At 43.6% G+C, this 25,803-nt stretch overlaps 1 long non-coding RNA gene and 1 pseudogene across 2 annotated transcripts in view; one reads left to right on the top strand and one right to left on the bottom strand.

Moving 5' to 3' along the window:
- Positions 1-730: 730 nt before the first annotated feature.
- LOC143785894 (uncharacterized) overlaps positions 731-25,803 on the bottom strand; it is a 119,524-nt pseudogene continuing 94,451 nt past the window's right edge. The window contains exon 5 of the transcript XR_013218137.1: positions 731-1,995. The product of XR_013218137.1 is annotated as an uncharacterized LOC143785894 (transcript). The remainder of the gene's footprint in view (positions 1,996-25,803) is intronic.
- LOC143785896 (uncharacterized) overlaps positions 14,128-25,803 on the top strand; it is a 44,863-nt gene continuing 33,187 nt past the window's right edge. Inside the window, exon 1 of the long non-coding RNA XR_013218139.1 lies at positions 14,128-14,146. This is a non-coding gene — a long non-coding RNA (uncharacterized LOC143785896). The remainder of the gene's footprint in view (positions 14,147-25,803) is intronic.

The following is a 25,803-nucleotide window of genomic DNA, read 5'->3' as shown; positions in this document are numbered from 1 at the left end:
GCACACCCAGGAGCACTTGCAAAACAAATTGAATGGTCCATTTTCTGCAGTTACCCTGTGAAATAAAAAAAATAGGTCTAAAGGAAAATGCTTGCGAAAGACAAGTAAGTGTTTATTTTTTCCTTCCACATTCCAAAAATTCCTGTGAAGCACCTGAAGGGATAATAAACTTCTTGAATGTGGTTTTGAGTACCTTGAGGGGTGCACTTTTTAGAATGATATCACTTTTGAGTATTTTATGTCATATAGGCCCCTCAAAATCACTTCAAATGTGAGGAAGTCCCTAAAAAAAAATGGTATCGTAAATCTTGTTGTAAAGATGAGCATTCGCTGGCCAACTTTTAACCTTTAAAATTTCCTAACAAAAAAAATTGTTTCAAAAATTGTTCTAATGTAAAGTGGATATGTGCGAAATGTTATTTGTTAACTATTTCGTGTGATATGACACTGATTTAAGGGCCTAAAAATTAAAAGTTTGAAAATTGCTAATTTTTTTATATTTTCGCCAAATTTCAATTTTTTTTTCACAAATAAACACACGTCATATCAAATAAATGTTACCACTATCATGAAGTACAATATTTAATGAGAAAGCAATCTCAGAATCAGTGAGATCCATTGAAGCGCTGCAGAGTTATGACCTCATAAATTGGTCAGAATTGTAAAAATTGGCCTGTCAAGAAAGTGAAAACAGGTTTCGGTGTACAGAGGATAAATAAAGTCACTTCAAAACTGAATAGGTCCCTAAAATATATACATTTTGTATATTGCCATAAAAATGAAACATTTTTGCTAAACTTTTAACCCTTTTACCAAAATAAAAGGATGTTTGAAAAATCACGTGGACAAAAGACATAAAGTAAATGTTTTGTTTACTTTTTTTATGTAGTATATCTACATGGTTTACAGATATATAAACATTCAAAGTTTGAATATTACAATTTTTTATTTATTACCTTTATTACTAAAATAAAGTACATGTCAGGAAAAATATTCTCAGAATAACTGAGATGTGATATTCCATTGTTACTAACGCATAAAGTGACGCATGTCAGATTTGGAAAAATTGAGCTTGGTCACCAAAGGGTTAAATAATTTCTCTATTTGAGTTCTCTAATGTCTAACTAGCTGAGATTTAAATGAAAAAAAAAAATCCCACATTCTGAACATGAAAATGGCTTCTCTCCTGCCTTTATTTTCTCGTGTGTAACAAGAGATGATTTCTTAATAAAAATATTTCCCACATTCTGAACATCAATACGGCTTCTCTTATATGTGAATTCTCTCATGTGTAACAAGAGCTGATTTCTGTGTAAAACATTTCCCACATTCTGGACATGAAAATGGCTTCTCTCCTGTGTGAATTCTCAAGTGTATAACAAGAGTTGATTTTAGAGTAAAACATTTCCCACATTCTGAACATGAAAATGGCTTCTCTCCTGTGTGAATTCTCTCATGTATAACAAGAGCTGCTTTCTCTATAAAACATTTTCCACATTCTGAACATGAAAATAGCTTCTCTCCTGTATGAATTTTCTCATGTATAACAAGAGCTGCTTTTCGAGTAAAACATTTTTCACATTCTGAACATGAAAATGGCTTCTCCCCTGTGTGATTCCTCTCATGTCTAACAAGAAGAGATTTCAAAGTAAAACATTTATCACATTCTGAACATGAAAATGGCTTCTCTCCTGTGTGAATTCTCTCATGTATAACAAGAGTTGATTTTAGAGTAAAAGATTTTCCACATTCTGAACATGAAAATGGCTTCTCCCCTGTGTGAGTTCTCTCATGTCTAACAAGATGAGATTTCAAAGTAAAACATTTCCCACATTGTGAACATGAAAATGGTTTCTCTCCTGTGTGAATTCTCTCATGTCTAACAAGATGAGATTTCACACTAAAACATTTGTTACATTCTGAACATGAAAATAAATTATCACCTGTGTGAATTCTCTCATGTGTAACAAGATTTGATTTCGTAGTAAAACATTTCTCACATTCTAAACATGAAAATGGCTTCTTCCTTGTGGGAGCTCTTTTATTTTCTACCTTTATTTTGTGACTTTTATTTTTCTCAACAGTCTGTGATGAATTAGGACATTGTACATTAAAAGGATCCATGTCTGAGATGTTGGCAAGCTCTTCATATGGGTCTTGTGCAATGCTATAATCACATGCTTTAAAATCTGAAGATACGAGATGTCTTTCGGGGCTCCTGGTACGGCCATCTGCCAAGAATAAAACTGATTTGATTTTTGAACAAAAAAACTTAGTTTGCATGGTTATCTAAATATAAAAATATCAAGAAAAGTGAAAATAAAAAAATTACATACACATTGGTGTGTAGTAAAGTTCTATTATTAACTGACTAAAGTAAAATTTACATGATGTGATGATCTCACAATGAATTAATTGTAGTAATGTTCATACCCAATCATTGGGCAGTGCAAACATCAAATAATAAAACATTTGTCATCGGTCACATATTTGATATGAGAATTAAAATGATCATTGTCGGCAGCACATCATCCCTTTTGTGAAAATTGAGTATGTTCTGCATTAATAAAATAGCCATGAGATAAGGAAACAAATCATCATTGCTACATCTCAATGAAAGCTATTAAGCCCCAACTTCCTATGTCATCAATCAGTGCTCAGTGATGAAATTATATTCTCCTTGCAGCCGCTCAAATTCATTTTTCAGGGAAACTAGAGGGTTGTAGTTCTCGCTCACTTTAGAATGCTATTTATCTTTGTTAGAGCGCCATGCAACACCTCAATGACTGGAAGCGAGCAGCTGCTGGGAAAATATAACTTAAATTTCTCCCAGTAGTTGCTCTACCAGTAAAACAGTTTAACATGCTTTAAATATTCACCTACAAGTTACCACTATATCTGCTGGTAACTAGCGTTTTTCAGCTGACAGGTTATCTTTAAGGGTATGTACACGTTGCGGATTTGCCTGTGGAATTTTCTGCAGGGATTCTTCCTCAGTTGGCAGGAAACACACTTGAAAATCCACACAGATTTGATGCGTTTTTTATGCAGATTTTCATATTTTTTTTAATGCAGATTTGTCTGCTTTTTTGTAAGCTAAATAAAGATATAGTATTTAACAAAAAAATTGTGATACCATTTCTTGTCCAACCTTTTCTTTTACATACTCCATTGAAGACCCTAATATCCTCACATACCATGTTCAAGTATAATGTTTACACACACAAAACAAATATAAGTGAATATACTATATATATATATAGATAGATAGAGAGAGATACCATGTTTAGTAATGAACATAATAAAATGGTACATAAAGAGTTAAATAAAGACACACACACAAAATCTGCGCTAGGCTAGGGTAACGCTTGCAAGAAACTCGCACGAGTCTCACACCTCAATACCCAGCACTGCTGCCAGCACTCGGACCGGAGCGTTCAGATGCATAGAAATACATGCAACCGCACACTCCGGTCCCGAGTTCCGGCAGCAGTATCGGGTATTGAGGTGTGATACTCATGCGAGTTTCTCACAATTGTTACCCCGGCCTTAAACGCAATATGTTTAAGTAAAAAAATGGAAAAAAAAATTGTGTGAGCTCCCACTCAATTTTCAAAACCAAAACAGGGAAAGCCAGCGACTGGGGGGCAGATGTTTATCGCCTGGGAAGTGGGTAACATTCATGGATCTTCCCATGCTATTAATATGACCTCTCAGCTGAATATTTAGCCTTTATTGGCTATTAAAGTAGGGCAGCTCCCTCAAAAATGACGTGGGGGCCCCCTATAATTAATAACCAGAAAAGGCTTTGCAGACAGCTGCGGGCTGGTATTAATAGCCTAGGAAGGGCCCCCCTGGCTAAAAACACCAGCTCTTAGCCACCCTAGAAACGGCGCATCTTTAAGATGCACCAATTCTGGCACTTAGCCTCTCTCTTCCCACTTGCCCTGTAGTGGTGGCAAGTGGGGTAATAGTTGTGGGGTTGATGTCACCTTTGTATTGTTTGGTGACATCAAGCCCACGGCTTAGTAATGGAGAGGTGTCAATCAGACACCTATCCATTACTAATCCTATAGTTGTTACATGTTAAATAAAGACACAGCCAGAATAAAGTATTTTAATGAAATAAAACACAATTTGCCATATTTAGTATACGCCTAATCCATGCGACTCCCTCGATCACCTGTAAAAATTATAAAATAATATACCAACACAAATGCCGTGTAAAGCTGTCACATTGGGAGGTGTGATGCTCTATGGGGCCTTCGATGACACACTTACCGGAGATAATACTCACGCAGTGTAGTTCATTGGAGTTCATGCTCTCACTTTACGGCACTACTGATGCATGAGAATTTTCTCATGCAGCTGTGCTGCAAGTGACAGAATGAACTCCGGTGACCACTAGGCGGCAGAGTGATACACTGCGGGAGTATACCTCCTGTCACTATCACCAGAGCTGTGTAGAGTGGTCACATCTCCCGATGTGACAGCTCTATACAGGAGATCGTCATGGGACATTCGTTATTAAATGGATTACATCGGAACAGGGAGTATTTGTATTGGTTTATTATTTTATTTTTTTGCAAGCGATCGAGGGCGTCGGGGATTAGCTGTTTGGTGATTATGTGTACTGCTGTATGTGTATATGTAAATGTTTTTTTTTTTACTATTCAGCACAGTAGCCGGATGATGGGACTAGTATCCCGTCATCGGCTAATGCTGTCACTGTTCTATGTGACAGCAGACATAGCCGGATGGGACTAGTAGACGATGCCTGCCTACACGCACAGCCGCGCACACACACTCAGACCCCCACAGACATACATACACACACACAGAGATACACACAGACACCCGGAGACAGACATGCACATCTTCTCCGCACACACATATTCTCCTCCCACACACTTTTCCTCTTGCCTTTCTGCAGCGTTTTTCACACACACATCTGCAGGAAATCCGCAAATCTTTTTACACCTGCAGATTTGACTGACTCAATGGAAGTCAATGGGTGCAGAAACGCTGCAGATCTACAAAAAGAATTGACATGCTGCGGAAAGTAAAACGTTGTGAATCCGCGTGAATTTTTTTGCAGCATGTGCACAACTATTCTGGATTCCTATAGATTAACATTGGTTGTGCACTACATTTGGTGCAATTCCGCGTGTTAAAAAACGCTGCGGATCTGCAACAAAATCCGCAACGTGTGCACATACCCTAAGGGTTCATTTACACAGGCAGATATTGGCCTGTAACAAGCACTGATTTGTGATATGGAAGCAGTTTTCTTCTCTTTCTCCATAGAGAACTGATGAATGCTTGGCCGAACCTTCATGTCTACTGGAGAGACAGCAGTCCAGTCAGCAGACTCAGGTGTAAGTACTGTCTATACTAACATCTCTAATTACATGTCTATGTCTGAACTGTTTAATAATAAGGAATATTTGGGTCCATATTGCACCCTCTGGTGCGTGCTGTGGAAATTATGCTTATTCTTTAGTGAACACTTCAAATCGAAGATTGGCACCCCATCTTCCATGTGACAAGAGTGCAGGACTTACTTATATTGTGTCACTTATGTCTAGAGAAATGATCTGGACTCAGTATTACTAGGTGGTTATATAAACTTGATTCCAGCTCACCCAGTTGCTCTATGCTCATACACCTGGGACTCAGACACTGGCCTCGCCCTGGCCTCACATCAAGGAAAATAGAAAAAATTGGAGTCTGGCTCAACAGGACTGGATTTTCCTTTTCTTTTTCAAAAGAAAATATAGTGCATACAAAAGGAAAATTTACATGGTCGACATGACCCATTCTACGCGTTTTGACTGCACTAGGCAGTCTTACTCATAAGTCATGAGTACGACTGCCTAGTGCAGTCGAAACGCGTCAACTGGGTCATGTCAGCCATGTAAATTTTTCTTTTGAAAAAAGAACGAGATCTTATTTAGCTGGGTCAGAGGCTAAGACTGGGATCTAAGGGGTACATTTTATCCTTATTTAGAGTGACATGTCATGTCTGGCACACCAGTATGAGGAGACTCAATGCAAAATGTCTCTTCAGAGATCTATTGCAAGGGTCGATATTGACTTGTAGGTTGCTACTTCCTATAGATGGCACTAGAGTTCAATTCCTCATTCTCTCTGAAGAGATTATTTGAATATTTAATTTCCCAGATGAGCATGCAAGTTGTTTGTCTGCTCATACTAGCGTGTCAGACTTGGCATGTCACTTTCTATAAGGAGAAAACTTACCCTTTAGATCTTAGGTTACTTATTAATCCTAGAAACAGAACCATGATGAACATGATCTAAAACACTAAACTAGATACTTTGCCCATGAGGTGTTGCATGTCTTTGATGATCTATCATCCCGGCCTATTCTTAAATCCATATTATAGATGCACAACCAGTCTTATTACTTATTGCTATCATGACCCTGGACAGGATGGTTCCGCCTCCATTCTGGTCAGGTCAGGGTTAATTTAGTCCGCCTCTCTTTGGATTTGGGGTGGCTATTTAATGTTGGCAGTACCTGCATTTAGTGTCGGTGATACTTCCATATATTCGGTTAGTGGCTGCTGACCCAGGTGACTCGTCCTTAATCGTTTTGCCTCTGTGCTTGTTTGCCTTGCTGTGTATGATTCGTTTTGTCCCCTGACTTCTGCCTCTGTATCCTGCTTTTATACTGATCTGTCTCTCCTGGTTATTTGACCCCCTTGGCTTGTCCCGATTTACTCTTTGTCTTGTCCCTAGGTACTTCGTGTTCATCTGGCTTCTGACTCTCGGCTCCCCTTGACCATGTTTACTGACTTTGCCCTGTACTCTGCATGCTCAGTGTCCTTCCCTGCACTCACGACCGGTGGCTCCGCCCCCTGGTCATGTGATCGCTCAGTGCCAGGTTCTGTGTTCACTACACTAGTCTAAGGTCCTTGTGCACTGCGTGCCTTCTGCCTGTACTTCCTGAGCTCATTCACGTGCCCCCTCTTAGCACCCCTGGGCAGCGCCATTGACACCTCAGGTGTCATTACAATTGCGCTATTGTAAGGAGGTGGCAGGTCCCCTCAGTTGCACCCTCTCCTTCTTCTGTGTCACCCCCGAACCCTTAATGCACCTGTATGTTTTATGTGTAATGTAATATATGTGCTGTATTTGTTATACCTTGTATTGTCATGTGTTTTATGCCTTAATGTTAACCCTTTGTGTTTTACACTGTTAATGTGCTGTGTCTGACAAGAATGTCTGATGTGCCATGTTTATAATGCATATAGTAGAGGCAGGGACAGAAATAGTTAAGATTGTGGGCTGGGCCAGCAAGAGGTCGGGGGTGCTCGCTGAACGTTGGCTCAGTGGACTCTGTTGGTGAACATAACATAACATAAAATTTCAAGCCTAAAATATTTCAGTCTGGTGAGCGAGTAGAATGTATCTCTCCTTTGCTTTGTTTAGTGGTGACTGAGTGACTCCTCACTGGGGCAGTTACCTGTAGGAACGTCCTCTTTGCACCACTCATCATCCCGCACATCACTTTCTCCTTTCTCCATTATGGCTTCAGCTTTGATATTCTTCAGATATTTGCCTGGATGTCAAAGCTGTGAAAGTAATAATGTAAAAGTCACGGACAGAAGAAAAACTCATGTGGAATGTTCTAGATGGAGGCTTTTACTATAAACTCACGTGGCACCTGAGCCGCCAAAGCCGCCTCCTATATAACTGGTGCTGCGCTCAGTCAGTACGGCGGTGTGTAGTGATAGAAGCTGGTGACACTGTAAGTAACTACATTATGGCAAAGTTATTTCCTTCATTATTTTGTCTTCGCAGTTTGGATGCACTAGCATTTTTATATAATTTACGGAATGATTTGTGTGGAAATGTTGTATTTTTGGGATACATGCTAATTTTTGTGTGGTTGGAAGCAATTTAGCAGTTTTTCCTTTTTCTTTTTATGGCATTCACTTCTGATATACAGTAAGTGTCATGATATTTTTAATAGTTACATGCAGCCCAGTATGGTCTAAACCACATGTTAAATTCTCGGCCATGATTCGCGAATAAAAAGTGGCCCGCAGTGTTATTATATTTGGGCTGCTAAGTCGGCACTGCCCCCTCCCTCCCCGGCATCATTCCTTCAACTGTATCAGTATCCTGGATGCCGATAAAGTTGAAAGCAATGATGATGGCCCCACAGTGTCCGCCATCTCTCTCCCTCTGCGACTAATGTTTCAGGGCAGCAAGCGCGTTAATGTCACTATTTAGAGCCTGCTGTGCCAAGCACTGAAGAGCTTCAGAGCGGTCTTTGCTGAAACCGGAGCAGTGTGGGCATGGGAAGTTGAGTATTTATTTATTATAATATGGGTCCTATAATACTGTATGGAGGGCTATGTGGCACCCATTATACTGTATGGCTGTATGGAGGATTATGTGGGTCTATTATTCTGTATGGTGACTATGTAAGGCTCATTATTCTGTATGGAGCACTATGTGAGGTGAAGCCATTACAGTGTATGTTATTATTAGTATTCATTTTTATAGCGCCATTTATTCCATGGCGCTTTACATGTGAAGTACGGGGCAAATATAGACAAACACATTAAACATGAGCAAAAACAAGGCACACGGGTACATAAGGAGGGAGGACCCTGCCCGCGAGGGCTCACAGTCTGCAGGGGATGGGTGATGATACACTAGGAGAGGGTAGAGCTGGTTGTGCGGCGGTTCAGTAGGTTCAGGATCACTGCAGGCTGTAGGCTTGTTGGAAGAGGTGAGTCTTCAGACTCTTTTTGAAAGTTTCTATGGTAGGCGAGAGTCTGATGTGCTGGGGTAGAGAGTTCCAGAGTATGGGGGAAGCACGGGAGAAGTCTTGGATGCGGTTGTGGGAAGAAGAGATGAGGGGGGAGTAGAGAAGGAGGTCTTGAGTGGATCGGAGGTTGCGTGTTGGTAGGTACCGGGAGATCATGTCACAGATGTATGGAGGAGATAGGTTGTGGATGGCTTTGTAGGTCATTGTGAGGGTTTTGAACTGGAGTCTCTGGGCGATGGGAAGCCAGTGAAGGGCTTGGCATAGGGGAGAGGCTGGGGAATAGCGGGGAGACAGGTAGATTAGTCGAGCAGCAGAGTGTAGGATGGATTGGAGTGGTGCCAGAGTGCTAGAGGGGAGTCCAGAGAGTAGGAGGTTGCAGTAGTCGAGGCGGGAGATAAGGGCATGCGCTAGTGTTTTTGCGGTGTCGTGGTCAAGGAATGCGCGGATCCGGGAAATGTTTTTGAGTTTGAGGCGGCAGGAGGAGGCAAGGGCTTGGATATGTGGCTTGAAAGAGAGGGCAGAGTCGAGGATCACCCCGAGGCACCGGGTGTGTGGGACTGGGGAAAGTGAGCAGCCATTGACATTGATGGATAGGTCGGGTGGAGGGGTAGAGTGAGATGGGGGAAAGATGATGAATTCTGTTTTGTCCATGTTCAGTTGTAGAAAGCGAGCAGAAAAGAAGGCTGAAATAGCAGACAGACAGTGCGGGATTTTGGTAAGTAAGGAGGTGAGGTCAGGTCCGGATAGGTAGATCTGCGTGTCGTCGGCATAGAGATGGTACTGCATACCGTGGGATTCTATGAGCTGTCCCAGACCGAAGGTGTAGATGGAGAAGAGAAGGGGTCCTAGAACAGAGCCTTGAGGAACACCGACTGACAAGGGGCGAGGTGAGGAGGTGGTGTTGCGGAGGGAGACACTGAATGTCCGATCTGTCACATATGATGAGATCCAGGAAAGGGCCAAGTCTGTGATGCCAAGAGATGAGAGGATTTGTAGCAGAAGGGAGTGGTCCACAGTGTCAAAGGCAGAAGACAGATCCAGGAGAAGGAGGACAGAGTAGTGTTGCCTGCTCCTGGCAGTTAGTAGGTCATTGGTGACTTTAGTTAGGGCAGTTTCAGTTGAGTGATGGGAACGGAAGCCAGATTGTAATCGATCAAAGAGGGAGCAGGAGGAGACGTGAGAGGACAATTCAAGATGGACGTGTTGCTCCAGCAATTTAGAGGCATAAGGAAGAAGAGATATCGTGCGATAGCTAAACACAGAGGATGGGTCGAGGGAGGGCTTTTTGAGGATGGGTGTGATCTTGGCATGCTTGAAGGATGAGGGGAAGACACCTGTTGTGAGTGAGAGTTTATGGAGGACAATGTGGGGCCCAATATACTGTATGGACAACTATGTTGGGCCCCTTATACTCTATGGAAGACTGGGGCCATTAGACTATATGGAGCAATATGTGGGGCCAAATATACTGTGTGAAGGACTATGTGGGGCCATTAGACTATACAAAGAACTATGTGGGTCTCATTATTCTGTATGGACGACTATGTGGAGCCTATTATACTGTTTGAAGGACTAAGTGGGGCTCATTCTGTGTAAACGGCTGTGTGGGGATCACAGTTGTGGAATCCTACTGTGTTGGGGCCATTATACCTTGATGAGGGGGCAATAGGGTCATTACACTGTACATGTGTAGGGTACTGTGGGAGCTTCATACTGTGTTTGGGGGGCATGTTTGTTGGCATCATACTTTTATTATCTGTATTATTTATTAATTCAAAGTTTTTTTTATCCTTTGACTTACCTATTTAAATTAGGCTTTTGGGCCATATGCTGTTTACTGCTCTCACATAACATATTATATTATTCTAGTATGCCCCATTTGCGATCATGTGTTTATTTTATTCGACGATCCATTAATTAAAAATTAAAATGTAAATTTTTCATGGGACAACCCCTTTAAAGCGAACCTGTCATCAAGTTTGACAGATATGAGTTACGGCCACCACCTTTCAGATCTGATCACTATAGAATATAGTGTGAACATATAATCCTTAAAAAGTATGTTTATTGGAATACAACACTGCAAAAAAAAAACTAAAGTGCACAAAACAAAACTCACTGATAAATCACTGAAAGCTAGACACAGAGGATGGGTCAAAGGAGGGCTTTTTGAACATGCCTCAATCACACCCATCCTCAAAAAGCCCTCCCTTGGTCCATCCTCTGTGTCTAGCTATCGCCCAATATCTCTTCTCCCTTATGCCTCAAAACTAAAGGAACAGCATGTCCATCTTGAACTGTCCTCCCACCTCTCCTCCTGCTCCCTCTTTGACCGGTTACAATCTGGCTTCCGAATGCATCACTCAACTGAAACTGCCCTAACCAAAGTCACCAACGACCTACTAACTGCCAAGAGCAAGTGACACTACTCTGTCCTCCTTCTCCATTACCTGTCCTCTGCCTTTGACACAGTGGACCATTCCCTATTACTACAGACCCTCTCTTCTCTTGGCATCACTGACTTGGCCCTATCGTGGATATCGTCATACCTAACAAACTTGACATTCAGCGTCTCCCATTCGCCCACCACCTCCTCACCGTGCCCCCTATCTGTCAGAGTCCCGCAAGGTTCAGTTTTAGGGCCCCTGCTCTTCTCCATTTACACCTTTGGCCTGGGACAGCTCATAAAATCTCACGGCTTTCGGTATCATCTCTATGCCGACAACACACAGATCTACATCTCTAGACCAGATATCATCACCCTACTTAACCAGAATCCCACAATGTCTGTCTGCTATTTCATCCTTCTTCTCCGCTAGATTTCTAAAACTTAACATGGACAAAACAGAATTCATCATCTTTCCCCATCTCACTTGACTCACCCAACAGACCTATCCATTAAAGTAAATGGCTGCCCACTCTCCCCGGTCCCACAAGTTCGCTGCCTCTGTGTAATCCTTGACACTGATCTCTCCTTCAAACCACATATCCAAGCCGTTTCTACTTCCTGCGGACTTCAACTCAAAAATATTTCCCGGATCATACATTCCTCAATCAAGAATCTACAGAAACCCTAGTCCATGCCCTCATCATCTTTTGCCTTGACTACTGCAACCTCCTGCTCTGTGGCCTCCCCTCTAACACTCTCGCACCCCTTCAATCTATTCTAAACTCTTCTGCCTAACTAATCCACCTGTTCCCCAGCTATTTCTCAGCCTCTCCCCTCTGTCAATCCCTGCACTGGCTCTCCATTACCCAAAGACTCCAGTTCAAAACCCTAACCATGGCATACAAAGCCATCCACAACCTGTCTCCTCCATACATCTGTGACCTCGTCTACTGGTAGTTACCTGCACGCAACCTCCGATCCTCACAAGATCTTCTTCTATATTCCCCTCTTATCTCCTCTTCCCATAATCGCATACAAGATTTCTCCCACGCATTCACCCTACTCTGGAACTCTCTACCAACACATCAGACTCTCCCCTACCATGGAAACCTTCAAAAAGAACCTGAAGACCTACCTCTTTCGACAAGCCTACAACCTGCAGTAACCACCGATAGACCAAACTGCTGCACAACCAGCTCTACCCTCGCCTACTGTATCCTCACCCATCCCTTGTAAATTGTGAGCCCTCGTGGGCAGGGTCCTCTCTCCTCATTTACCAGTCATGACTTGTATTGATTAAGATTATTGTACCTGTTTTTTATTATGTATACCCCTTCTCACATGTAAAACGCTATGGAATAAATGGCGCTATAATCTATATATATAATTGTCTAAGGGTTTTTCCGTCTGTCTGTCTGTCCTGGAAATCCCGCGTCTCTGATTGGTCGAGGCCGCCAGGCCTCGACCAATCAGCGACGGGCACAGCATGGCGACGATGATGTCATAAAGGTTGCCTCGACCAATCAGCGACGGGCACAGTATCGACGTAGATGTCATAATGGTTGCCATGGCGGCGATGATGTCATAAAGGTTGCCTCGACCAATCAGCGATGGGCACAGTCTGCCGCGAATTCTGGAATCATCATGGTCCATATACTACGGGGACATGCATATTCTAGAATACCCGATGCGTTAGAATCGGGCCACAATCTAGTAATAAATAATAATAATAGAATCCCACGGTTTGCAGTATCATCTCTACGCTGATGACACACAGATTTACCTATCTAGATCTGATCTCACCTCCTTACTCACCAAAATCCCACAATGTCTGTCTGCTATCTCAGCCTTCTTTTCTGCTCGCTTTCTGAACTGAACATGGGCAAAACAGAATTCATCATCTTTCCCCCATCTCACTCTACCCCTCCACCAGACCTATCCATCAATGTCAATGGCTGGTCACTTTCCCCAGTCCCACGCGCTCGGTGCCTCAGGGTGATCCTCGACTCTGCCCTCTCTTTCAAGCCACATATCCAAGCCCTCGCCTCCTGCTGCCGACTCAAACTCAAAAATATTTCCCGGATCTGTGCATTCCTTGACCATGACCATGACACCACAAAAACACTAGTGCACGCCCTTATCATCTTCCGCCTAGACTACTGCAACCTCCTGCTCTCTGGCCACCCCTCTAGCACTGCTCCAATCCATCCTATACTCTGCTGCCCAACTTATCTACCTGTCTGCCCGCTATTCCCCAGCCTCTCCCCTATGCCAAGCTCTTCACTGGCTGCCTATCGTCCAGAGACTCCAGTTTAAAACCCTTACTATGACATACAAAGCCATCCACAACCTGTCTCCTCCATACATCTGTGACATGGTCTCCTGGTACTTACCTACACGCAACCTTTGATCCTCTCAAGATCTCCTTGTCTACTCCCCTCTTATCTCGTCTTCCCACAACCGCATACAAGACTTCTCCTGTGCTTCCCCCATACTCTGGAACTCTCTATCCCAACACATCAGACTCTCGCCTACCATGGAAACCTTCAAAAAGAACCTGAAGACCCACCTCTTCCAACAAGCCTACATCCTGCAGTGATCCTCAATCTACTGAACCGGTGCACAACCAGCTCTTCCCTCTCCTATTGTATCCTCACCCATCCACTGTAGACTGCTGAAAAGGAGGATTTGTGGGTTATGATCTGCATTGCCAGCACATCCAAAAACAGACCAATTGTATAGTTGAACAGGTGGTATTTCCTGAGGAAGGAGTCATGTGTACTCCGAAACGCATAGAATAAACCAACTACACAATTGGTCTGTTTTTGGATGTGCTGGCAGCGTGGATCATAACCCACGAATCCTCCTTTTTAGCTATATAACTACGGTCGCATGCCGACCGGTGGATCTGCAGCAGCCGGCAATACATGCTTGTGAATATCCTACATCAGGTGAGCAGTTAATTTTACAGGTAAATCCTCTATAATTTGTGAGATAAGACACTATTTGCGCTTCTTTCTTACAAGTTATTTTACTATTGATCCCCTGTAGACTGTGAGCCCTCGCAGGCAGGGTCCTCTCTCCTTATGTACCTGTTAGTTCCTTGATTTTTGCTGATGTTTAGTCTACAGTACGTCTATATTTGCCCCCTTTTCACATGTAAAGTGCCATGGAATAAATGGCACTATATAAATGTATAATAATAATAATGATAATATGAACAATAAGTTTTATATGTGAATGAACCATATTCTTAAAACAGTCGAGGGGCGAGGGGTGGATATTGATTCTCAAACCCTCTGGAAAAAGCCTACTCTTAATGTAGCTCTCCAAACCCTTAATCTCCCACTAGGCCCTGATGTTCTCTTTATAGCAGGAATATACCTCCGTGAATAGGATTTTCAAGGAGTTACTCTTGGGTAGACTGTTGGGGGTCCCACCGATAGAGAATACCTCGTTTGCATCCTCCACCCAAAGATCAGTGTGAATGGGTCCTGTCCAGAAGCTGGCCATGCCAGACCAACACAATGCTATGAAGTATATAAATAATATATACTTCCACATTAAGAATATATTATTTATATAAATATTTGGCTACCACATGGGCCTTTAATCATCCTACAGCATATATACCTCTTTTGAACACACTAAGCCTCCTGATGAACCACCTAAGGAGAAACACATTGAGGCAGAGGCATACAAGCATCTTATACCCATCTACATCAGAATGATAAGTACCTTGTATCTTTACCTACCACGTGCTACCTAACATCCTTTCCACTTCTAGCTTAGTTGTCTATTGTCTGGTCTAGGCTCCCTGCTTATTTATTAACACAGGGCCTGCAGGGTAAGTGAAGTACAGCTACTGTGGGGGATGCCAAATATCGCAGTTTAGAGTGCCATCCTCCGCTGGCCTTGGGCCACATGGAAAACCTGGGCCACGAATGAAATGGACTGCAACACTACCATCTTGCAGTCTGTTTCAAAACACAAAAACCCAGAGCAGGTTTTCCCTAAATCTGCCTTGGACAGCCAGCATGTCCAAGACCTATACTCACTTTAGTCTGCATTGTAACCACAGATATGCCTGTGACTGCTATGCCCTCATTACCTCAATACGCCTCCGTGCGAATCCTGGGGGTAACATACAGCGACCCCTACAGGTAACACCAGTCACTGCCTCACAGAATAAATGCAAAAACAAAATAGCAAAAAAAAACTTAAGTGCACAAAAACGTGATAGACTCACTGATATGTTTCATATGTGACTGTTTTGATGCACCGTATTCTTAAAACAGTCAAACATATATTCCAAGAGAGAGCCACTATGTTGTCTCCTCCTCCTTGCACCAAACCAAAATTGAGGGTCTTATGGGAAGGCAGAGGGTACAAATGGGCTGGATAAACTCTATTGGAAAAAATTTCAGGTAAAACTACACATGGCCTATGAAGCCCTACTTGTACACTAACATTAATTACTAAGCTGTGGGCTTGATGTCACCTGACATTACAGAGGTGACATCAACCCCACAAATATGAATCCCATTTGAACCGCATAATAGATGCGCCTTTTCTGGGCAGCTGCGGGTTGCTGCTCTTAGGCTGGGGGTGCCTATATCAATGGCCCCTTACCAGCCTGAGAATACCAGGCCCCAGCTGTGAGCTTTAGCAAAGCTGGTTGTAAAAAATGGGGGGGACCCATGCTGTTTTTTTAAATTATTTATTTAAATAAAGAAACAGCATGGGGGCCCCTCTATTCTTGATAATCAAACTTGCTGAAGATGACAGCTGAGGCCTCCAGCTGTGAGTTTTGTCTGGTTGGTTCAAGAAAATAGGGGGGAACCCACATCGGGTTTTTCATTCATTTATTTAGTTAGATTGCAGGCGGTGGCTGTGGAATACCCCAATCATACGCTCCTGCTGTCACTGTTATTAGCGGCAGCAGGTGTCGGATGATGGGGGTAAGAGTCCCAAAAGCCCCCACCTGCTGTCATCGTTCGGACTTTAAGATAACTCTCATCATTCTCCTCTGCTAGTTCCAGTCGCCGGCAGAGCAGGAGAGAATGATGAGAGCATCTTCAGCATCTGCTGCCAGGAAACAGCGCTTACTGTAGCGCTGATTCCCTGGCGGCCGTCCGTGTAATTCTGATGCATCACACGGACGGCATCCATGTGTATTACGTGTTTACACAGACTCTGACTTGAATGGGTCCGTGTGATACTTGCAGCTGCACAAAAACGGACATGTCTATGTGTGGGACACTGACACACGCTCCATGAAAAAACACAGATATGTGCACAGACCCATTTACTTGAATGTGTCTACATGTGTCAGTGTCTCCGGTACATGTGAATACTGTACTGTCACCATGCTTACTGCTGACAGTGACGTGTGAAAGAGGCCTTACAAAGTGTGGAGTTTGGACATATTTGGTATCTGCGTGATCTGGACAATCATGTTGACAGGTCAGTTTTAGCATTTAGTTAACATGGTAACTAAAAAACCCGAAAGCAATTGTGGAATTGCACATTTCTTGCAGTTTTACAGCAGATGGAATTTTTTTCTACATTTTCCTGTATTCTATATGGTAAAATCAATGGGGTCATTCAAAAGTACAACTCACCCCACCAAAAGCAAGACCACATATGGATATACTAATTTAAAAATTTAAAAAAAGTTATGGTTCTTGGAAGAAGAGAAGGTAAAAAATGAAAACAGAAAATCGCCCGGGCTGAAAGAGTCAAATTTGATCCCTACTATTATCTTGTTTAAAGACACCAAATAGTGGATAAAAGGATCTGAAAATCACCTCTCCTGGCCGGTTTACACTATTTTTCAATATCAAAAACCTGAAAACCCCTGGTGCTACATGAATAGTGTAAAATGTTTAACTACTTTGGAAAAGAAAGTGAATGGAAAGAGAGATTGTCAGCCTAGAAGAAAAGCTGCATGAATATAAAGAAATAATAGAACCAATAAACTAATAAACACAACATCCTTCAATCCTAATCCTTCATTACCGCCCTTACAACTGTATGGGGCCCGATGAATAGTAGCAAAAAAGGGGCCCAGATGCGCTGGAAGCCCAGGCTCTCCTCCCTTGCTACTGCTGGTTGGGCCGCAGGTGCAATAGCTGCTGCAAGCCAGATACATAACAACACTGCGGTGATTTAAAGATACACCTACAGTGTCGATAGTGCATAAGGCGGTCAGATATCGGTGCTGTACCTTTAAGCAGCAAGCCCAAGTGCATCATGGTCCTGATGTCGGTCATGTGACACGCTGTGCGCTCTTCTTCATTCTGGAGCAGAGCAGCATGTCACGTTTGTGGGAGGCAGGAGACGCTGAAGTCGTCGGCGAGCAGGCAGAGGAGGTCGGGCAGTGTGTGAGGACTCGGAGGAGGCTGCAGAGGGGAGTGAGGAGATGGGAATCTGCTGAAGTGAGTGAGAAGATGGGAGGCTGCTGAAGGGAGGAGATGGGAGGCTGCTGAAGGGAGGAGATGGGAGGCTGCTGAAGGGAGGAGATGGGAGGCTGCTGAAGGGAGGAGATGGGAGGCTGCTGAAGGGAGGAGATGGGAGGCTGCTGAAGAGAGGTGATGGGAGACTGCTGAAGAGAGGAGATGGGAGTCAGCTGAAGAGAGGAGATGGGAGGCTACTGAAGGGAGGAGATGGGAGGCTGCTGAAGGGAGGAGATGAGAGGCTGCTGAGGAGATGGGAGGCTGCTGAAGGGCGGAGATGGGAGGCTGCTGAATAGAGGAGATGGGAGGCTGCTGAATAGAGGAGATGGGAGGCGATGGTAGACTGCTTGAGGGCAGAAGATGGGAGGCTGCTGAAGGGAGGAGATGGGAGCCTGCTGAAGGGAGGAGATGGGAGGCTGCTTAAGAGAGGAGATGGGAGGCTGCTGATGAGTGAAGATGGGAGGCTACTGAAGGGAGGAGATGGGAGGCTGCTGAGGTGAGGAGATGGGAGGCTGCTGAAGGGAGGAGATGGGAGGCTGCTGAAGGGAGGAGGTGGGAGGCTGCTGAAGCGAGGAGAGGGGAGGCTGCTGAGGTGAGTGAGGAAATAAGAGGCTGCTGAAGCGAGTGAGGAGAGGGGAGGCTGCTGAGGTGGCTGCATCAAGCAGGTTGAGGCTGCTGAGGGAATTCTGTGTCTGTCAGGGGGTGGCTAGTGAAGGAATTCTGTGTCTGGCAGGGGGAGGCTAGTGAAGGAATTCTGTGTCTGGCAGGGGGAGGTTGCTTACAGGAGTGACGAGAGGCTGCTACGGGAAGTCTGCATCCTGCATCCGACAGGGTGAGGCCGAGGAGGCGGCGACGACGACCATGGCAAGTCGACAAGGATTGCGTTTTACGAGTTCCAACCTCTGCGGACAGATAGGAACAAGAGTAGTTGACAAATAGTGTGATCCCCTTTATACTTGACTACTTGCTATTTTTTCTATTATCATATCACTTTTTGAGTTCTCATATTTTGGGGTGTATTTACAGTATATTCTAGAATCTATAGGTTTTTAATGAATACCAATAAAGAGATTTTTTGGTAGTGTGTGATCTGTGAATATATATGCAACTAGATGGTGGCCCGATTCTAACGCATCGGGTATTCTAGAATATGTATGCGTAGTACATTGCGCAGCCCACGTAGTACATTGTGCAACCCATGTTGTATATTGCGCAGCCCACGCAGTACATTGCACAGCCCATGTAGTATATCACACAGCCCACGTAGTATATCGTGCAGGCCACATTGTATATAGCACAGCCACGTAGTATGTTGCCCAGCCACGTAGTATATAGCACAGCATATGTAGTATATTGCCCAGGGACGTATACAGCACAGCCCATGTAGTATATTGCCCAGCGACGTATACAGCACAGCCCATGTAGTATATTGCCCAGCCACGTAGTATATTGCCCAGCCACGTATATAGCACAGCCCATGTAGTATATTGCCCAGCCACGTAGTATATTGCCTAGCCACGTATATAGCACAGCCCATGTAGTATATTGCCCAGTGACGTAGTATATTGCCCAGCCACGTAGTATATTGCCCAGCCACGTATATTGCACAGCCCATGTAGTATATTGCCCAGTTATGTAGTATATTGCCCAGCTCACGGAGTATATTGCACAGCCCATGTAGTATATTGCCCAGCCACGTAGTATATTGCCCATGTAGTATATTGCCCAGCCCATGTAGTATATTGCACAGCCCACGCAGTATATAGCAATGTGGGCATCATATCCCTGTTAAAAAAAGAAATAAAATAAAAAAGTTATATACTCACCTTGCGGAGCCCCCGGATCCAAGCGATGCTCCTCGGCCGCTCTGGTCCCAAGAGTGCATTGCGGTCTCGCGAGATGATGACGTAGCGGTCGCGCGAGACCGCTACGTCATCATCTCGCGAGATCGCAGCATGGAGCGTTGGGAGGAGCGGGTAAGGCCTGTTGTCGATCCGGGGGCCGACGGACTGTGAGTATCTAACGATTTTTTATTTTTTTTATCATTTTTGACATTAGATCGTTTTACTATTCATGCTGCATAAGCAGCATGAATAGTAAAAAGTTGGTCACACAGGGTTAATAGCAGCGGTAACGTAGTGCGTTACACCGCGGCATAACGCGGTCCGTTACCGCTGCCATTAACCCTGTGTGAGGGCAGACTGGTGGGGAGTACGGTGCGGGTACTGACTGCGGGGAGGAAGGAGCGGCCATTTTTCCGCCAGACTATGCCCGCCGCTGATTGATCGTGGCTGTTTTGCCACGACCAATCAGCGACTTTGATTCCATGACAGACAGAGGCCGCGACCAATGAATATCCGCGACAGACAGACAGACGGACAGACAGAAAGACGGAAGTGACCCTTAGACAATTATATAGTAGATAATATACACTATTTATTATTTATTAAACCCTTAACACCCAATGACGTGCAGTGTCTGTCATTGGATGCCTCCCCCTGTTTGGTGCGGGCTTCGGCGATGAGCCAGCACCTTTTTCGTCACATGACATACGATAGGGGCACATGAAAGCTGATCTGATTAGCTCTCATGTGTCCCTAACAGATGCAGGTGGAATCGCGATCCTCCACCCGTGGCTGTTAACATGTTAAATGCCGCTGTCAATCTCTGACAGCAGCATTTAACATGCACACGCTTGAAGCGCATAGCAAACCATGACCATCGGCGCCCGTGTCACATGACTGCGGGTCGCAGATAGGTTGGCATGACAACCTCGGGTCTGCAGGAGACCCATGTGGTTGTTATTGCCGGATAGCAATGATCACCGTCTGACAATGTCTGACAGCGGCACTTAACATGCACACGTCACAAACCACACCCATCGGTGCCCATGTCACATAACTGTGGGTCGCCAATGTGTTGGCATGACAACACAGGGTCTGCAGCAGACCCCTGTGGTTGTCATTGCTCCGCTATGAGCGTCGCCCAGTGGTCGGCACTCATAGTAGGTGAGCATTTCTGCTACATGCAGTAGAGCAGGGCTGCAGCCCTGCTATGTGAAGCAGAGGCGATCGGATAATCACAGCTTCTAGTCTCCCATGGAGACTATTGAAGCTAGTAAAAAGTGAAAAAAAAGTTTAAAAAAAATATATAAAAGTTTAAATCGCCCCCCATTCAAAATAAAATAATAAAATAAAAAATACACATACTTGGCATTGCCGCGTTCAGAATCGCCAGATCTATCAATACATAAAATAATTAATCTGATAGGTAAATGGCGTAACGCAAAAAAAAAAATCAAAACCGGCAGAACTACTTTTTTTGGTCGCCACAACATTGCAATAAAATGCAATAATGGGCGATAAAAAGATCACATCTACACCAAGATGGTATCAATAAAAATGTCAGATCAGCGTGCAAAACATAAGCAGTCACCCAGGCCCAGATCACAAAAAATTGAAACGTTACAGGTCTCAGAAAATGGCAACTTTTTTTTTCTCTTTTCACAAACTTTGGATTTTTTTTCACCACATAAATAAAAAAGAACCTATACATGTTGGATATCTACGAACTCGTAATGACCTGGAGAATCACAACTGCAGGTCAGTTTTAGCATTTGGTGAACATGATAATGAAAACGACCAAAAACATTTGTAGAATTCGACTTTTTTTGCAATTTCACCGCACTTTGATTTTTTTCCCATTTTCCTGTACACTATTTGGTAAAACCAAAACCAATCATGTCATTCAAAAGCACAACTCATCCTGCAAAAAACAAGCCCTCACATGGCCATATTGATGGAAAAATAAAAAGTGGGTACATATGATTGGGAAACACCTTTATTTGGGAAACTGGTCTGCGCTCGCACTGCAGTGCATAGACTGGGCGCTGATCTCCCGGCCCACATCCTCATACATGCTGTGAGGCTGCTGAGTTCTAATCAAGAGACCCGCGGCCCGTCCATGCACTGTGGTCCGAGCGCAGCCCGATATCCACCGACAGCTTCCATAAATGTACAGAAAACAGAATACAATAATCTACAACCAGAAATACAGATTATAAAAAAGTCACAATCTGGATTCAATTATTTACAAAAAATGTATGTGACTCATTCCCTTAAAGAAAAATATACATAATAAGAGTATTGGGTATTTTAACACATGTTTAACAGATGAGAGTAGAGTAGGGCCCGGCCAAAAGAGTCTACCTTGTCGTGGTGGCGGCTTAAGAAATCTTTTGGCCAGAACAAAATCTGGTGGCTATATATACGATCTGGGAACTGTTAATGTGTGATTGGTGAGGATGTGGTACAGAAGTGGAATTTTTCCAAGAGTGGGCGATGGGACTGTGGAAGATTCGAGGGGTGGAGGCAGCGCTGGGGTGGAGCCTGGGCGGAGTCTCAAGGGGGCCCAAAAATGTTTATAGTATGGGGCCCTGAAATTCCTAGTGGCAGCCCTGCCTGTGGGAATCTAGATTAAAGACTGAGAATCCAAAGTTTCTCTGGCTAATAGAAGCTGCTGATATTCTCCTCCCCTGGCCGGTTTACGTAATTTTTGAATGCCAAAAACCTGAAAACTCCTGGTGCTTCGTGAATGCTGTAATATAACATGTTTAGCTACATTAGAAGTGCGGTGATCTGATGAACTGGAAATATAATTTAAATGCTCAAGAATACATTTTTATAAAGACCTTGTAGTGCACCCTACATATAACAGATCACATTCCGAGCATCTGATAATGTAGACTACATGATCGGAGTTACAATTCATGTGATCTTGAATATCGAATGATTGAGAGCTATTAGAGCTTGAAAAAGTCTTGGAGGGAACCACATATTTGTACATTTTGCAGGGATTATGTCCACATCTAAAAAATCCTGTATTATGTAGCCATGCTTTTCAAGGAGGATTAAAGGGAAGGTGCTTTGATTTTGATATCAATAAATATGAATTATAAAATCAATTTTTTTAATACAAAATTAAATCCACCGATTTAACAGTATTTTATTTATTCATTTTTTTCAGCTACTTGAGGCTGCCATTTGCATTTGCTGGTGTGTAAGTGTATGTTATCACATGGCGATTTTACTGCCTTTTTTATGCGTGTTTTGTATGCTAATATTCAGCTGTGTTTCAGGCTAAGTGCACACGTAGCAGAATTGCCGCGGAAATTTCCGCGGCAATTCTGCGCCTCCTGCCGCGGGTATATCGCATGCAGAATTTGCATGCATATACAGTGGGGCAAAAAAGTATTTAGTCAGTCAGCAATAGTGCAAGTTCCACCACTTAAAAAGATGAGAGGCGTCTGTAATTTACATCATAGGTAGACGTCAACTATGGGAGACAAACTGAGAAAAAAAAATCCAGAAAATCACATTGTCTGTTTTTTAACATTTAATTTACATATTATGGTGGGAAATAAGTATTTGGTCAGAAACAAAATTTCATCTCAATACTTTGTAAAATATCCTTTGTTGGCAATGACAGAGGTCAAACGTTTTCTGTAAGTCTTCACAAGGTTGCCACACACTGTTGTTGGTATGTTGGCCCATTCCTCCATGCAGATCTCCTCTAGAGCAGTGATGTTTTTGGCTTTTCGCTTGGCAACACGGACTTTCAACTCCCTCCAAAGGTTTTCTATAGGGTTGAGATCTGGAGACTGGCTAGGCCACTCCAGGACCTTGAAATGCTTCTTACGAAGCCACTCCTTCGTTGCCCTGGCGGTGTGCTTTGGATCATTGTCATGTTGAAAGACCCAGCCACATTTCATCTTCAATGCCCTTGCTGATGGAAGGAGGTTTGCACTCAAAATCTCACGATACATGGCCCCATTCATTCTTTCATGTACCCGGATCAGTCATCCTGACCCCTTTGCAGAGAAACAGCCCCAAAGCATGATGTTTCCTGTTATGATCCTTAGTGGCTTAGGATCACAAATCTGACCAGCTAAGTAAGTGAACATAGGACGAGCTCTGGGGATGTGGTAACTGGACTGACCGCAAACCTGATCCTAACCGCACACACTATAGGCAGCCGTGGAACGTACCTAGAAATCCTAGACGTCTCTTCACAGCCTGAGAAACTGACTACCCCTAGAGAGAAATAAAGACCTCACTTGCCTCAGAGAAATAACCCCAAAGTTTAGAACAGCCCTCCACAAATAATAACGGTGAGTAAAGGAGAAAGCACAAACGCAGTAATGAAAACAGGTTCAGCAAAGGAGGCCCGCTAATCACTAGATAGAAAGGAGGACAGTAAAGAATCTATGCGGTCAGTACAAAACCCTATCCAAAAAATATCCATGCAGAGGATGCAAGAACCCCCACACCAACTAACCATGTGAGGGGAGAACCTCAGCACCCCAGAGCTACCAGCAAGCGAAAAGATCACATATTAGCAAGCTGGACTGAATTCATCATATACTTAGAAAACATATTGAACCAAGATGAGCAAAAAAGAACTAGCAAAAACTTAGCTTCACTTGGAGAGCCAGATCACGAATGAAGTCAGGAGAGAACAAAACCAACACTGAATACAACGACAGCAGGCAAAAAGTGAAGGTCCAGGTGAGTTAAATAGAAACCTGAATAGCAGGTGACGAGGCAGCTGATCCCAGCCACAGACCCGCAGAATAACAAAAGAGCCACCAGGGGGAGCCCAAAACAGAACTCACACAGTACCACTCACGACCACAGGAGGGAGTCCGAAAACAGAGTTCACAACAGTTTCCACCACCATGCTTTACAGTAGGTATGGTGTTTGATGGATGCAACTCAGTATTCTTTTTCCTCCAAACACGACAAGTTGTGTTTCTACCAAACAGTTCCGGTTTGGTTTCATCAGACCATAGGACATTCTCCCAAAACTCCTCTGGATCATACAAATGCTCTCTAGCAAACTTCAGACAGGCCCGGACATGTACTGGCTTAAGCAGTGGGACACGTCTGGCACTGCAGGATCTGAGTCCATGGTGGCGTAGTGTGTTACTTATGGTAGGCCTTGTTACATTGGTCCCAGCTCTCTGCAGTTCATTCACTAGGTCCCCCCGCGTGGTTCTGGGATTTTTGCTCACCGTTCTTGTGATCATTCTGACCCCATGGGGTGGGATTTTGCGTGGAGCGCCAGATCGAGGGAGATTATCAGTGGTCTTGTATGTCTTCCATTTTCTAATTATTGCTCCCACTGTTGATTTCTTCACTCCAAGCTGGTTGGCTATTGCAGATTCAGTCTTCTCAGCCTGGTGCAGGGCTACAATTTTGTTTCTGGTGTCCTTTGACAGCTCTTTGGTCTTCACCATAGTGGAGTTTGGAGTCAGACTGTTTGAGGGTGTGCACAGGTGTCTTTTTATACTGATAACAAGTTTAAACAGGTGCCATTACTACAGGTAATGAGTGGAGGAAAGAGGAGACTCTTAAAGAAGAAGTTACAGGTCTGTGAGAGCCAGAAATCTTGATTGTTTGTTTCTGACCAAATGCTTATTTTCCACCATAATATGCAAATTGAATGTTAAAAAAACAGACAATGTGATTTTCTGGATTTTTTTTTTCTCAGTTTGTCTCCCATAGTTGAGGTCTACCTATGATGTAAATTACAGACGCCTCTCATCTTTTTAAGTGGTGGAACTTGCACTATTGCTGACTGACTAAATACTTTTTTGCCCCACTGTACCCGCAGAAAACTAGCGTTTTGCAAGCATAATTAGCTTGCAGAATGCTAGCGTTTTCCAAGCGATCTGTAGCATTGTTTGGAAAACTGTTTGACAGGTTGGTCACACTTGTCAAACATAGTGTTTGACAAGTGTGACCAACTTTTTACTATAGATGCTGCTTATGCAGCATCTATAGTAAAAGATCGAATGTTTAAAAATAATTAAAAAAAAAAAAAAAAAAAGGTTATACTCAACTCAGCGGCTTCCGTTCCTAATGCTGTGTGTTCAGGACCTTCCATTGACGTAGCGGTCACGTGACCGCGGTCATGTGACCGCGACGTCATCGCAGGTCCTTCACACACACCACGGAAGCCGCTGAGAAGGTTGGGCCGCCAGAAGGTGAGTATATCGCTATTTTTTTTATTTTAATTCTTTTTTTTTTTTTACCAAATACATGGTGCCCAGTCCGTGGAGGAGAGTCTCCTCTCCTCCACCCTGGGTA

The sequence above is a fragment of the Ranitomeya variabilis genome, chromosome 7 (genome assembly GCF_051348905.1).
Source record: "Ranitomeya variabilis isolate aRanVar5 chromosome 7, aRanVar5.hap1, whole genome shotgun sequence".
Taxonomy (NCBI): domain Eukaryota; kingdom Metazoa; phylum Chordata; class Amphibia; order Anura; family Dendrobatidae; genus Ranitomeya; species Ranitomeya variabilis.
The sequence above is the reverse complement of the archived record's forward strand: the minus strand, read 5'-3'. Positions and strand labels throughout refer to the sequence as shown.